This window comes from Ammospiza caudacuta, chromosome 5 (genome assembly GCF_027887145.1).
Source record: "Ammospiza caudacuta isolate bAmmCau1 chromosome 5, bAmmCau1.pri, whole genome shotgun sequence".
NCBI lineage: Eukaryota > Metazoa > Chordata > Aves > Passeriformes > Passerellidae > Ammospiza > Ammospiza caudacuta.
In genome coordinates this window covers 57,275,691-57,289,591 of record NC_080597.1, presented here as the reverse complement: position 1 = coordinate 57,289,591, position 13,901 = coordinate 57,275,691, and positions in this window count along the sequence as shown.

Genomic DNA, 13,901 nt, shown 5'->3' with positions numbered 1-13,901 from the left:
GTCTTGCACTATATTTCATGAAACCTCCATTAAATGGAAGTGATGGGAAAAAATTAAATGTAATCTGTAATATAGGTACACACAGTTTTCAACAGCCCCTTGTAAACCAGTATAGCTAGGTATCAGGTTTAGGAATGGTATTGCCCAGCTCAGTGCCCCCACCAAGACTCTCCCAAAGCACACCAGCTCTGTCTCCCTTCCCCTTCCCTTTCCCACTGGCAGGATGGACCTCAGAATTAGAGGCACAGAATGTGAATACTATGGGCTGACATAAGAAAAATGTACTGGAAAGAGCAGTGAGATAAGAAAATGAGCAGTATCAGCAACGATATATATAAGGGAAGGATACAAAAAGGGAGTGCTTCACATGCAGAAATGCTCACCCCAGAGCATTTGATCAAATAGCAGATGGATCTCCCCACTGTGTTTTCAAGACAAAAAGGAACCCCTTCCTTATGGAGAGTGCCCCAGCAATGATATGGGGTGGTATAGAACATCAGGGTCCCAGCCATTTCTCCTTCCTGGCTACTGCAAATATTAACCCTGTCCTGGCCAGAATAAGGACATTATGTCAGTACAGTCTCAGTGCAGATCAGACCTTATTAAAAGGGCATGATGAAACCATGATTTAAAAAAACCCCAATTATTCAAGGCATGATTAAGAAATAAAATGAATGGAGAAGAGATGATCGCACACAGGACTGTATTTTTAAACCTGCTTAAGCAAGACAGGGAGGGTAAAGTGAAAGGAAAATATATGTAATGACTTAAGCAATGCATTTCATCACAGTAAAGAGGAATCTGTGTAACTCACTGCCATATAATAAAATTGTTTTTGAAAGCTAGATAAAGCAATAAAATATAATTAATATAATAACATATTAATACTTTTTACTAATGAAAGATTACTTTAATTTTGTAAGGAGGTAAAATATTTTTTCATCTTAATGTAAAGGACAGTCAATTAAACAGTCCTCTTTGGGGAAACTGATTATTCAACATATGAGGATCTGTGAACATGTAATACAAGTTTTATTCATTGTCTTTATGTTTATGTCTTCTTACTCTCTTTTACTAAAATTCCTTTCCTCATGGAGAAAAGGAAGATTTCCAGAGAGAGAGGAAATAATCAAAGATTCATGAAATTGCATGGGGGAGACAGAAAAAGAAGGAAGGGAGATCTAAGGATTGTGTCTTTGTAGATGGAAATATCGCATGCAGGTAAAGACCATGCACATATAATTCTAAAGTACATGTGACAATAATGGTCTTTATTAGTTCACCTCATGTGAAGAGGTTGAAGAAGTTAATTGCTCACACACGATTCACAAGGTCAAATATTTCTGGCAGTGCCTTAGTGATCTGTTCAAAGTGTTGGTCAGAGGAGCAGTGTGGTTCTTTTCATTCTGAGCAAATCAAAACCATTTCAATTAGGCATTTAGCAATGTTTGATGAGAACACCTCAGAATGAAAGACAGTGCCATACATAAATAATTTTAACTGGCTGGTTATTGTCTGTAGGAAATGTAGTCTGGCAGAGGTCAAAGGGGCACAAGGCCTCACCGTGTCCTCTCTATAGACCTGGCTGAATGCAATACATTAAATAAAGACCATGATGATTTTTATATTTGAAAACAGTTATCTCAGTGCAATAAATACTAACAAAAATATTTCTAAAAAGCAATTTTAAAGCAAGAAATGTAAGTTTTAATTTTATGCTCTGTTTAGCAAGCAGTCTACAGTGGCAGACTTATAAACAATATAATCACATTTGCCACTGTATTCTGCATGAGATATAAACTAAAAGTCAACTGATTAATGATTCTTGTTGGAGATCTTTCCATCTTTAATATATTAGAAAATTGGGGAAAATTGAAGTATTTTACTTTAATTTACTGTTTACTTCTTCAATATATTTCATAAATATAAGACACTCAATCCAACTAGATCCTCAAACATATAGAATTCTGCAGCTAAAGACTAAAATTTTAAAAGTATTTGCAAACCAATATTCAGCCAATCTATATCAGGAAATCATACATATGACCAAGAGTAATATCTTTAAAGTTCATGGAAAAAAAAGACCATCAGGAAATAACTCAAAGAAAATTTGTTATCCTTATAACAAATATTCACTTGTGAGATAATAGATGAAATGAGAATACTAACTTTGAAATCATAGAGGAAATGAAGACAATTCCAGTTTTATGGCTGTCCTATTGAGCCAACAGCAATTGTATGAAGCCAAATTATAAGCCCAGCATTTCAGAGAATATCTGCTAGTATGTTCTTGATAGCTTAGTGCAGCCTGTCAGCATATTTGTCCATAGGATAGTTACACATTCTTAATAAAATTTGAACCAATAACTGCAAAATATTGCCTTGCCCTGGTAAAAGGAACAAATCTTAATGAATATAGTATTGATATAGGAATTGTAATTCAAACTGAAGCTTAGCAGGGAAAAAATAGCTATGGTGATACAGCATAAAGTTAAATCAGGGCAAAGTATTCAATGGCATCATTTGACCTGATTTCAAAAACTTGACATTAATATAAAGATTACAACAATTTAAGCTATTCATTTCCAGGAATAGATCTAAAAGTGAGTGAAATCATTGCTATGGGTTTCTAACACCTAGTTTTCTTCAGGGACTGGAAGTGTAGATTCATATCAATGTTGTAAATTCAAAAATAGGAAGACAGCCATTGAAGCACTGGTAGATTGTAGCTATTGTGGTAGATAAAGTACATTAGCAGCATACAAAAGCAATTTTAGTTAGTTAGAAAGACATTGTTAATTTTATCAGTCCCATTTCTTTGAAATGATTGAAGTGAGCCAAAATCTCTTTTATTTGCCCAGGCATAATTTTGACCATTAATGCTGAGCTAAAGCCGGTTACACTGACACAGCTGGGGACATAATTTAGTTTAATATTTCCTAAAGGGTAATAAGTGCATTTAGATTTTTAAACTAATTTATTTCTTTTATTTGTACGTGGTGAATAAAAGCATCTACTCAACAAATCTACATTACGGAGTTAAAGAGAAAAGAAAGAAATTGCAGATTTTTAGTTCAGGAATGCTGAACATCTCAGGCAGCAGTATTCTACTTTACTGTAACAAACAGTCTCTGCACCTATTTCTGTGCCAAAGTATGGAGAAGTGAAATAGTTAGTAGTAGTAGTTAGTAGTCAGTAGCATGTCTCCAAAGGGTTTTCATTTTTTAAAACAAGCCAAAAAGTATCAAAAGCTTTCCTCGATACATTTCCATCTTTTTTTTCTAAATTTTTTGCCTTTTGCTATGTCTCTTAATTTTCCCTTTGATGCCTTTTCCATTAGATAATAGAGTAGCTTATCTAGGTTTTTAATCTTTAAGAATGTCATTATTTATATTGTACAAAAAGTAATTCTGGGGGATTTAGGTGCTTTCTGTAAAAAATTAATAGTATGAAAAGACGAAAACCCATTATGTCCAGATTCATGCAAAGTTTTTATTAAATATACTTCTTAAAAATAAACATAAAAATCTGTTTTTATTTTTTTCCTTTAAAAACTACATTTGATAATTTGAAAAAATTACACTGAACCAATATACCCAATAGTGAATTGTAAAAAATTAATTTATTGTCTCCCACTAAAGAACACTCTTTTAACCATCTATGGGATTTCTCTTCCCTGCAGACTGCTGTATTGCACTGAGGTAACAATGTGACATAGATTAGAATATAAGTAGAAACTCTCTCTTGTAACATTGAAAACAGGAGAGGATTTAGAGTACATTTAGGGTCAGAAATTTTAGTGGGAAAAGAATTCCTGCTTTGGAAGAAATATTTTCTGGATGACCTAACATGGCTCATCCCTTCTAAGATTCTGCAAAATGGCAACATAAAGTTGTCTCTGGTGTGTAGAGTTTGTAATGCTCACGCTAATGGTCTACAGATCTAGAGTCAGAGTACAATTCTGAAATATTTCAGCCACCATGATAAGTACTTTAACAATAAACCCTGGAGGAATCTAGTGTTACCCATGTAAAAACACGTGCAGAGGTCTTTGAACAGCCACATCTTTGAGGTGGTGCCAGGACAACTTGAGAGACAGGTCACCTTCACAAAGTGAAGACACGTAAAATCTGTCTTTAGATTGTAAAGTTTTGAAAAACCACAGCTCTGATATGCTTGCTTCTCAGGAACTCACTGCAGCCCACAGAAAATGCTACAGCTTCCCTTCCTTGGAAAGAGAGACATTCATTTAAAAGAAAAAAAAAGAGCTGGGAAGAAGAAAGCTGAAGCCATAGCTTTGGCACGTGTCACTCTGCCTCAGGCGCATCTGTTCTCAAATTCACAAATTTCCCATCTCCCCGACTCACAAATGCATTAAGCATGTGAAATAGAGTCTTTGGGGAGATAATACTGTCATTCCCCATGACCACCTTCAGCTGACTTGGAGTACATATTTTGCCCCATAAGTGCTACAGTAGAAGCTAGACTCTCCCACTGCTTCCCGTAAAAGAACTCAAATATTTGCAAAGATAGAGACATGGCATTTTATGCCAGTAACATATGCAGATTATTATATTTCCACAGTACAAAAATTGCATAGCACTATGTTTTCTCATTCCTCCTTCTCAAATGATAAATTTACAGCAATTAGAACAAAGAGCAGTATATAATTTTGAGTCGTCTAATATAGCTTACTATTTAATTTTCTTCCAGTTTACTATATTCAAAAGTTATGCCATCCAAAAGACATTCAGAGAACAAAATATCAGATACAAATGCCTGTTTAAATATATTGAAGTCTATTTACTACATTTGCCAAAGAAAATAGAATAATAAAATATTCCCTTGGTTCTGCTCTTTGACACCTCAATCCCTTAGACTTCTGGATGCACGCAGGACTTTCATGTGACATATTCTAATTTTTAAGTCACAAGTTTAAACAACTTTGCCTGTTATCAAATCTGACATATAATCCCCCCACAATAATCTCATTTTCGTGTATTCTTAGGTGCATATAAAACAGTATGACACATATGACCTATTATGACCTATTAAGATTACAGTTCTTCTGGCACTAATTAGTAAGTGCACCTTGAATTTTAAATAAATAGACATTGGAGTAGTTGCCAAAGAAGAACAGGAAAATAGAATGTGCATATGCCATTCCCTAAAGCCAAAAGAAAAGTTCACTCTAATTTTAAGCTGCTTTAATGGACATGAATGTCAAAAGGAATAACAAAATACCTGTACTGGAGTGTAGGTTTTCTTATCTCTTTATATATAAAAATACCAAAGACGTGCACATAATTATTTGAATAAGTCTATTGTTCTAAAAGGATTTTTTTAAACTCTGAGGTTTACTATGCTCCATTGTGTACTTAAAATATAATACAAATTATTTGCTGTCTGTATCAGTTTGAAAGTTTAGAAGGAAAAAAAATCTCAAACTTAACGGTTTTGCATGAATACAACATCATGAGTCCAGGGCCTATTGAAAGAGAAGAGCATAGGTGAGGATTGTCTTGGTTCAATTTCGTTGTCATTTTTTTCTAGTAGCAAACTAGAAAAAAAACTTCAGGAAAAAAGGAACCCAAACACAAAGCAAACAGGCAAGCCAGTTCCAAAAATCTGTTTAAGGACCAGTGATTAAGTAAGGCTCTTACATGTTTAGAAGTAAAACTGAGATCCAGAAAAATCTGTCTTAGTCATCGCTGTTTGTAAAGAAGCCTGAGGCACCCATGAACTCCCCTTTTTACCTCAGCATTCTCTTTGCACCCACAGTGCTGCTCAGTGCTCACACCTGACCAGATCTGCTTAAACCCCAACCTTGTGGCTTTCCAAACTAGGCAGAAAAATATTTGCATCTTTACATTTTATTCAGCTGTGAAAAATAGAAGGTACCTGATCAAAATTGCTGTAGGTCAGCCCCCAGAGTTTCCTTTACTTTACAGATGAAGACAACTGGCATTTCCATCAGTTAGTCCATGGCATCTTCAAATGGCACTTTTAAAGTAGATAAGATACCCCAGAAAGGTCTTTTTCTCTCTATTGTCATCAAAGGCACTCTGGCATAATTAGTATAGAAGCAGCTGTCTAAATCTGTTGCAGGTGATTAAAAACAGCTTAAAATGTAAATGCTAACAGGCAGCAGATAATTTGGTGTGTGTGTGTATGGGTGAATGTCTGGAACTGAGCTTCTGCATTTTCAAGCAGAAACTTGCTAGCTGCAACCAGTGTGGACTGGCCACAAATTCGGATAACACTTGAACTGAGGAAAGGTGACACATCCCAAATCCTACAATTAATAGAGGCATGAGAGGGAAACACCTATTAGCGAGCTATGCATGTGCATATACACTAATTAAGTTGGAAATCTCAGGGTTTGGGCTTCTGGAAAGAAAGAACAGTGTTAAAAATAAGACCACTTGAAAACTGGCCTCAGAAAGAAAAAGAGAATCTGAAAAGATGGTGAGTGGTCTGACTCAAGGATACAGAGCCATGCTGCTGTTACATAAATACAATCACATTTCTTTTCAAAGTGTTTGTGCGCATTGACAGAAGAATCATACAATCTGGGCAAGGTAAATTCCATCTAAATTGAAGTTATGGGAAGACATTTCCTATAATAAAAGAGGTATGAACCTCTCAAGGAGGCTGAGCAACTACAGCTCAGCATTCTTTCCAGGCTGACAGCACTCCTTTTCTCAGCAAATACCAGCTACTGGGCAATTGAGTGGTGGGACACAGAATTTTTTTCTCAAGCCCATGAAAGCTGTCATCACATAACAAAGAACACAATTTTGCCAGTGACACAAAACTTCCAAAGAAGCAAAACTTCATGTGTAGGTGTTCAGATTAAAGGCCCCCATACCTAGCACTGATCTGAGAGTTTATTCAAAAACTACACAAAAGGTGTAAATAGCATTGTGGGAAGAGATAGATCTCACAGACAAGATATTACCTGGAAGGTTAACTGTAGGGCATCTTTTTCATCAGTTTCCAAAGAAATGTGGTCTGGGAGATGAAGATACCTCAAATTACTGAAATAGAATTCTAGTACTTAATTCTCAGTTATGTCATTATTCCTTTTCTCTCTAACCCACTGCTTCATTCCAAACCAGCCAAAATCTTTCATCCTTTACTTTTTTAACATTAACATTTCATTCACACCTGAAGTCCTGCTTATAAGGCTGTCAAGATATGCTTCAGCTTCCCCAGTTTTAAACAGGTCCATGCCTAAACCCTGTCAATGCCCAATGGCTATTTAGAAACCAGTTGGTCCTTGGCCATGATGTTTAATGAGCTTCACATTGTGGATAATGTCAGAGTACTTTGCATACATTACAGTCCATATCAAATGCAATGACAGTGGTCTTTGGTATCTACTTAGGGAGTTTTGGAGCAGAAGATATTGAAAGGGCCATGAGAGCATCCCCAGGGGCTTCTGGAGGTTCAGCTGATAAGGGTGTCTGTCAGTTAAGAGCCAGTGCACTAGAGGTTACTTCTTCCCAGTGGTCACCCAGGAGATGCTCCCAGGGGCCATGGGGTGGACGCTGGCTGGGAAGGTGCCTTCTATTGAGTGTCCTGCCAGAGCTGCATGTCCAGCTCCTGCTGTGGTGCACCCACGTTCCTCCTGCTCCTGCTGAGCCACAACCACCTGGAGGACAACATCCCAGCCTTGGGCCCATGGAGGTGCCCAGTGCCCTGGGACAAGGCTGCATTTACTACAAGGACTTTCTTGTGACTGCAGTATAAATCACAGAAATTAAAACACAAAACCCAGATTTTGCCTTATTTGTGGCTGCAAATAATCTTAAAATTTCAGACAAAATTTAAAGCTTCTTTTTTCTTGATCCTTTCACTTTTCATGGTTATATAGTTATTTACCTTTATTTTTTATAGTTATATAGTTATTTCCCTTTTAATATTTTAAAGTGTTTTTTTATATGCTCATTTACTTCCTTACTATTCTATATTCACATTTTTGTGAGTATGGCTTCTTAACTTATTATCCCATAACTTTATCCAAAAGTTTCTTGGATTCAGTAAAGAGTGTATTGTCCAAATCAGAAAAAGCAATAGATTTTCCTTAAAACTCTGGAACTACCAGTTCATATTAACTAGGGAATTTGCCTCAAATAATGGATGCTCTTCTTGGAATCCTTGTGTTACCTCCATAAATGCTTGGTTGAATGCTCTGTTCACTGAGCTGAGCCGGGTGGGTGAACAAGAACACATAAAAGAAATGTCCTTAATAGCCAGTGGAGAAATCTTTGGGGGACTTTTCTACAAATATCTTTCTCCTGAATATAGAGGAATTCTATGAAATTTAGCATCCTTTCAGTCTGTCTTGTTTTCTTTGGGACTGTTTCCTTTTGTACAAATAATTAGCTATTCCCCAGGTAACACAGAGGAGTTGCCTGGAATTTTTAAATCCTTCCCTTGGTAGATTGCTTATACAGAGTAATATAGCTCCAGGAGAAGTCACTGTGGGATAACATATACAATATGTTATATACATATACATTCCATATACAACATTGGAATTAGGAGAGTAACTGGGCATAGAAGAATCTCAGGATCTTGGCATAGATTATGGATCAGACACACCTGGAACTTGAACAGGATTAATCAAAAACAATGACAAATCTTTGTGTGAACAGTGATGGGTTGACAGGTGACAATCATTACTGAGAAATGAGATTTCTGGGTCATAACACACAGCTCCATGAAAATATCAGGTCAGAGCAAGACCAGTCAAGAAAACAAATGTAATTCTATGAATTATTATGAAAATGGCAAACAAAATAGGAAATTTCATTATGCCCTTTGTTTGTTGAAACGTGTGGTTTTATGCACATCAGATTACTGTGTATAATTCTTCCTAGCAAAAACATTATAGCAGAACTAAAAAAGGTCTGGATGTGTATGGGGAGAAGACCAAAAAACAAAAGTCAGCAAGGAGTGTATGTCCTGGCCATATGTATGTCCCAAAGAGCGGGAACAGTGCAGATATGAAGCAAAGGATTGAGCAACACAGAGGTGTTATGGTTATATGCTCCATCTAAAAAAAATGCAGCTAATGGGAACTAAGTCAGAGAATTATTTAGATGACAATCAAAAACTGAATTTTGCTTCATTGATTTGAGAATGCATAGTACTTTACAGGCCCCTGCTAAAGTCAGTCAAACTCCATCTAAACATGAGCTGACATCAACTTTAAGGTTGTCTTTATCTCTCCCTCAAAGTTATGTGGGGAGGGATCTCGAGGAAGATTCCATCATAACTTCTGGAATTGGTCAACAACCTGAACTTCTGTTCTCCCTCCTTGGGACACTTATGGGTAAAAATCTTATCCTGTCCACACTGACTGATTTTCTCAAGCTAGTTTTCATTGGTCATCGGAGCTTGTCGGTATGTCACTTCAAGATTGCTTTTGAAATCTCTGAACAGCCCATTGCAGTCTTCTACTATCAATGTGTTTGCTAATAAAGAGTGTTATTCCATACATTGCTTTATGTGGGTCCTTTAAAGGCACTAGCAGATACTGGTAGCAGATAACAGAGTTGACAAAACTGACAACATTCCAAATAAAAGTGCAGGTGCATGACCCTGAGTAAATTAGTTGAACCAATCTTCAATACAATGGGCTGTTCAGTGGGGTCTGTGTAATAGGGTGCTGACAGGCTGGTTGAGCACAAGGGGCTTGTCTTCCTTGCTGTGCTGATAGATTGATCCAACCTAAAGAGCTCAAGGAAAGCTGCCTTTCACATGACAAGGTGTGTAATGAAAAATGTTTAAAACTATCAAACAGTAGAAGGGATTATTGAATACATTACAGCTTTTCAGCCCAGATAAGAGGCAAATGAAGGGGTTTTAAAAGATGTATAAACTCATGTATGTCATAAAGTAAATGCTTGGGAAACGCATATTTTAAGAACTGAATAGCATCCAATAAGAGAAGATGATAGCATATAAACAATTTATTCATCCAGTGTATATTCAATACAGAATATTGTTGATGCTAAAAACATACATTTGTTAATATGTGGACTGTGTAAATCCATAGAATCAAAGAAAAACAACCGTGGACTATTAAATCCAGATTTCCATCTCCTTCAACACAGGCTAGCCGTTTCCTGTCATTGAGCATTGCCCATCACCAGAAACTGCAGGAAGCAGTGTTATAACCTACTTGTGTTTTCATGTTCTTTTCAATATCTCACATAAATATCTACCGATATCCATGTTGAAGATTTGGTATTTGTTCAGTTTTTGATGTTAGAAACTGAGCCTTAGAGAAAGAAGTTGAATCCTCCAAGGAAACACAATCAACATCAGAGATAGGCAAAGAAATAACCGTCTTTTCACTGTCATCCTGGTGCTTCATGTCTGAGACAGAAAGAAAGCCTTGACTCTTTAAAGGATCTCTGAAACATGAGCAGATGCATTGTGTTTTTTAAAAACCAAATTAAAAATCACCAACAGAATCTGTATGAGATAAAATGGGTTTTTAAAAAATAATATGCTGTAGAGGGGAGAAAGTCTGACAGCAAGCATTAAGCCTCATAGGGTGTCTTGGAGTGTTGTATATTCTGCACACAAACACTGCCATGTGTTTCTCTCTTTTTGATTAGGCTCAGCTGGATGCAGTATTCCTGATCGAGGTACAATACAAAGAAATGCTCTTTTCTCTCCCTGTGAGAATAAAAATGTCCTTCTATTTTTTTCCCTTTTCTCTTTTCAGCAGGTTCCTAAGTGGTCTGAATAAATCCAGAGGCCTTGGATCCCTACTGTCTAGAGGTATCAAGCATGTAAGAATTTATCTCAGCATACTGTGGTGTGAAAGAAGTAGTCATAAGTATTGAATAAGATCCCCCACATTTCTTCCTTTGTAAAGAGTGATTTCATATCACTCTATATAGGAGAAAAAGCCTTCTCATAAGTAACAATGTGAAGATAATGACAAGCTATTTGAATACAAACCCCTAGCTTTCATGATCTGAATTAAAATGTTTACACTTTTAAAAAATAATTTCAGTCTGCTGAGCACTGAAAGGTCTGCATTCATGATGACATAGAATAAAATTTCCTGGAAGTATGAAGGGAAGGAAAACATTATCCTTTTTGAACAAAGAGACTTTAGTTTCTGCTTGAGATACCACCAAGAAGGAAGATATTACAAGAAGGAAAAAAGAAGCACAATCTTCCAGAAGCATCTACTGAAATAAATAATGGAATCATAGAATAGTAAGGGTTAGAAGGGACCTTAAAGATCATCTAGTTCCAACACCCCTGCCATGGACAGGGATGCATCCCACTAGACCAGGTTGCTCAGGGCCTTGTCCTAACTGGCCTTGAACATTGCCTGGGATGGGGCATCCACACCTCTGGGAAACGTGTTCTGGTGTCTCACCACCTGCACAGTAAAGAACTTCTTCCTAATATCCAGCCTAAATTTCCCCTCTTTCAGTTCATACCCATTATTTCTTGTCCTATCACTACAGCTCCTGACAGAGTCCCTCTCTGCCTCCCCATAGGACCCCTTCGAACACTGGAAGGTTGCTATAAGGTCTCCACACAAGTTTCTCTTCTCCAAGCAGAACAGCTGTGGTGCTTCTTTTTTTTCTGGGCTTTCCAGCAGTTCTATGTCCTTGTTATGTGGGGACACCAGAACTGGATGCAATGCTCTGGGTGGGGGTCTCACAAGAGCAGAGCAGAGGGGCAGAATCACTTCCTTCCACCCCCTGGCCATGCTCATGAAGGAAGCAGTCCGCACTGCCCCACTGACTTAGAATCATACTGGTATTGGTTGGTATTTAATGATCGTGTTTGTGTAAAAAAATGTGCTCACTTAAAATTTAGGGGAATCACTGCAACATCACTTGTGTAACTCTGCCCATTTTACAGTGTATGTGCCAATCAGTTTACAACACAAAACGCTGACCCCTTGGCATTATTGTGGCAATATCCTCAGTAAAAATCACAGAGCTTCCCTTTCCCTCCCATAATAGCATATGGGAATGTCTCTGAATGTCCTCCTTATTGTTACCTTATTTGCTATATTTGCCAAGGGTATAAATCCAAGAACCTAACCTACTCTCTAAATGTTTTAATTCCATTATCTTTATGGGTTTTTTTTTTTAATCTGATCAGTTCTATTTGCATGGAGGTAATTCATTTAACACATTCACATTTAGCTCTTACAATCCCTTTGCTGGAAAGAAAATACTTTTCAACTACAGCTCTAGTCTTAGTTATTTACAAATATGCAGAGAGTGAAGCTAGGAAAATGCTACTGTGGTTTTGTCCGCATTTTTAAAAATAAGTCTTATTGTGTTTTGGAATATTTACAACTTGTTCACTAATATAAATTCTCATCCATTCCTCTTATTCTGCTTCCATATTATATCAATCAGTTTAGAAAGATAGGGAGGAGTGAACATTTTCCTTTCATAAAAACCCCAAACATTTGGAAACCCTCAACCCTTCCCCAAATAAACTGAAACTTGGCCATGAACATAAAGTCAAAATTTCCTGAGAAAGTTAAATATACATGATATAATGAAATAGGAAATGCCTAATGCTAATTTTGTCTTTATTTTTTCATATTTATGTAATGGAAATAAAAATAATTCTCAATAAAAAGAGTAAAATATTACTTAAATAAAAAATTCAGATTTTTCCCATTGAAAAATGTTACCAAACTATGTTCCTGTTACATATTTCTACAGGTAAAAGTGCATTTGTTCAGTGAAAACCAGTTACTCTTTCTTTTTTTTCCTCACTGATCTGAGAGTGAAAATACTCATGTACTTTACTACATTCAAGAGTACCTCCTCTGAAGAGGGAAAAACAATTTTACCAATTTCTACTCTCTTTCTCTTCATTTTAAATTGAATTTCTCAATATGTATCTCAATATCTTTTCCTGTACCTTATAATTTAAACAAAAATACATAATGAATAAAGGCTGATTGCACAGACACTCAAGTAATTCTCTCTCTATTTGTGTTTTTTAAAAACTACTAAAAAGTACTCTCTGTCTTCAGCTGGTCCTCAGCTATCCCTCTAGAGAGGGGCTACTCAGGGCTGAGTGTACATGAATCCCACCCTCCTTCTGTTCTAAGGTCCAATTCATCCTGCTGAAATGTACTCAGGCACTTTTTGAGTAACAGCATTACACAAGTCAGAGAGAAGGGAGCTGGTGAATAATGCATTAAATCAAAATTAGAAGAGGAATCTAGGTTGCCAGAAGACTGAGCTAACCGCTGCTTGACCAGCCCTTAGGAGCAGACAGATCTTCCTGGCTTCTGAAGGAGAAATAGGAACTGCAGTAGCTGCAGTCTGGCAGCCTGGGGAAGGTACTGAGAGCCAGAACTTTTGGGTCTGTTTCTTAACTGGCAAAGGGGCCTCTGCTCTTTCACACCCAAATGGATTGTGGAGACAGGGAAAAACAGTTGTGACAGATTCACTTTCATGGAAACTTACAGCATCAAAGAATATCTGATTTCTTGATGAGTTTCCAGGCAGTTCCATTTGGGAAAGACAAGTCATAGTTATATTTCCTTGTTACAGAGAAGTATTTGAAGACTTTTTTAACCTACTATATAACACTGCAGTGGCACATTATTTTCACAGTATTTCTGAACAATAACAGGCTATCTCTGAATGTCTGACTGATGCACCTTGACCTGAATTAGAACTTCTAGCCACAGATTTAAAGGCAGCATGAGGGGATTTGACTCTGATCCAAAACAATCAGTTTGAAAGAAGATGCAGTGTATGGCAGACTCACACATGAAGAAAATGAAAAGCTGGGGCAATTCTCCCCAACACATCCTCAGATGGTTGTAATCAGTCTGAAGTTTTGGCAATTTTTCTCCACTTATACTGTAAGTT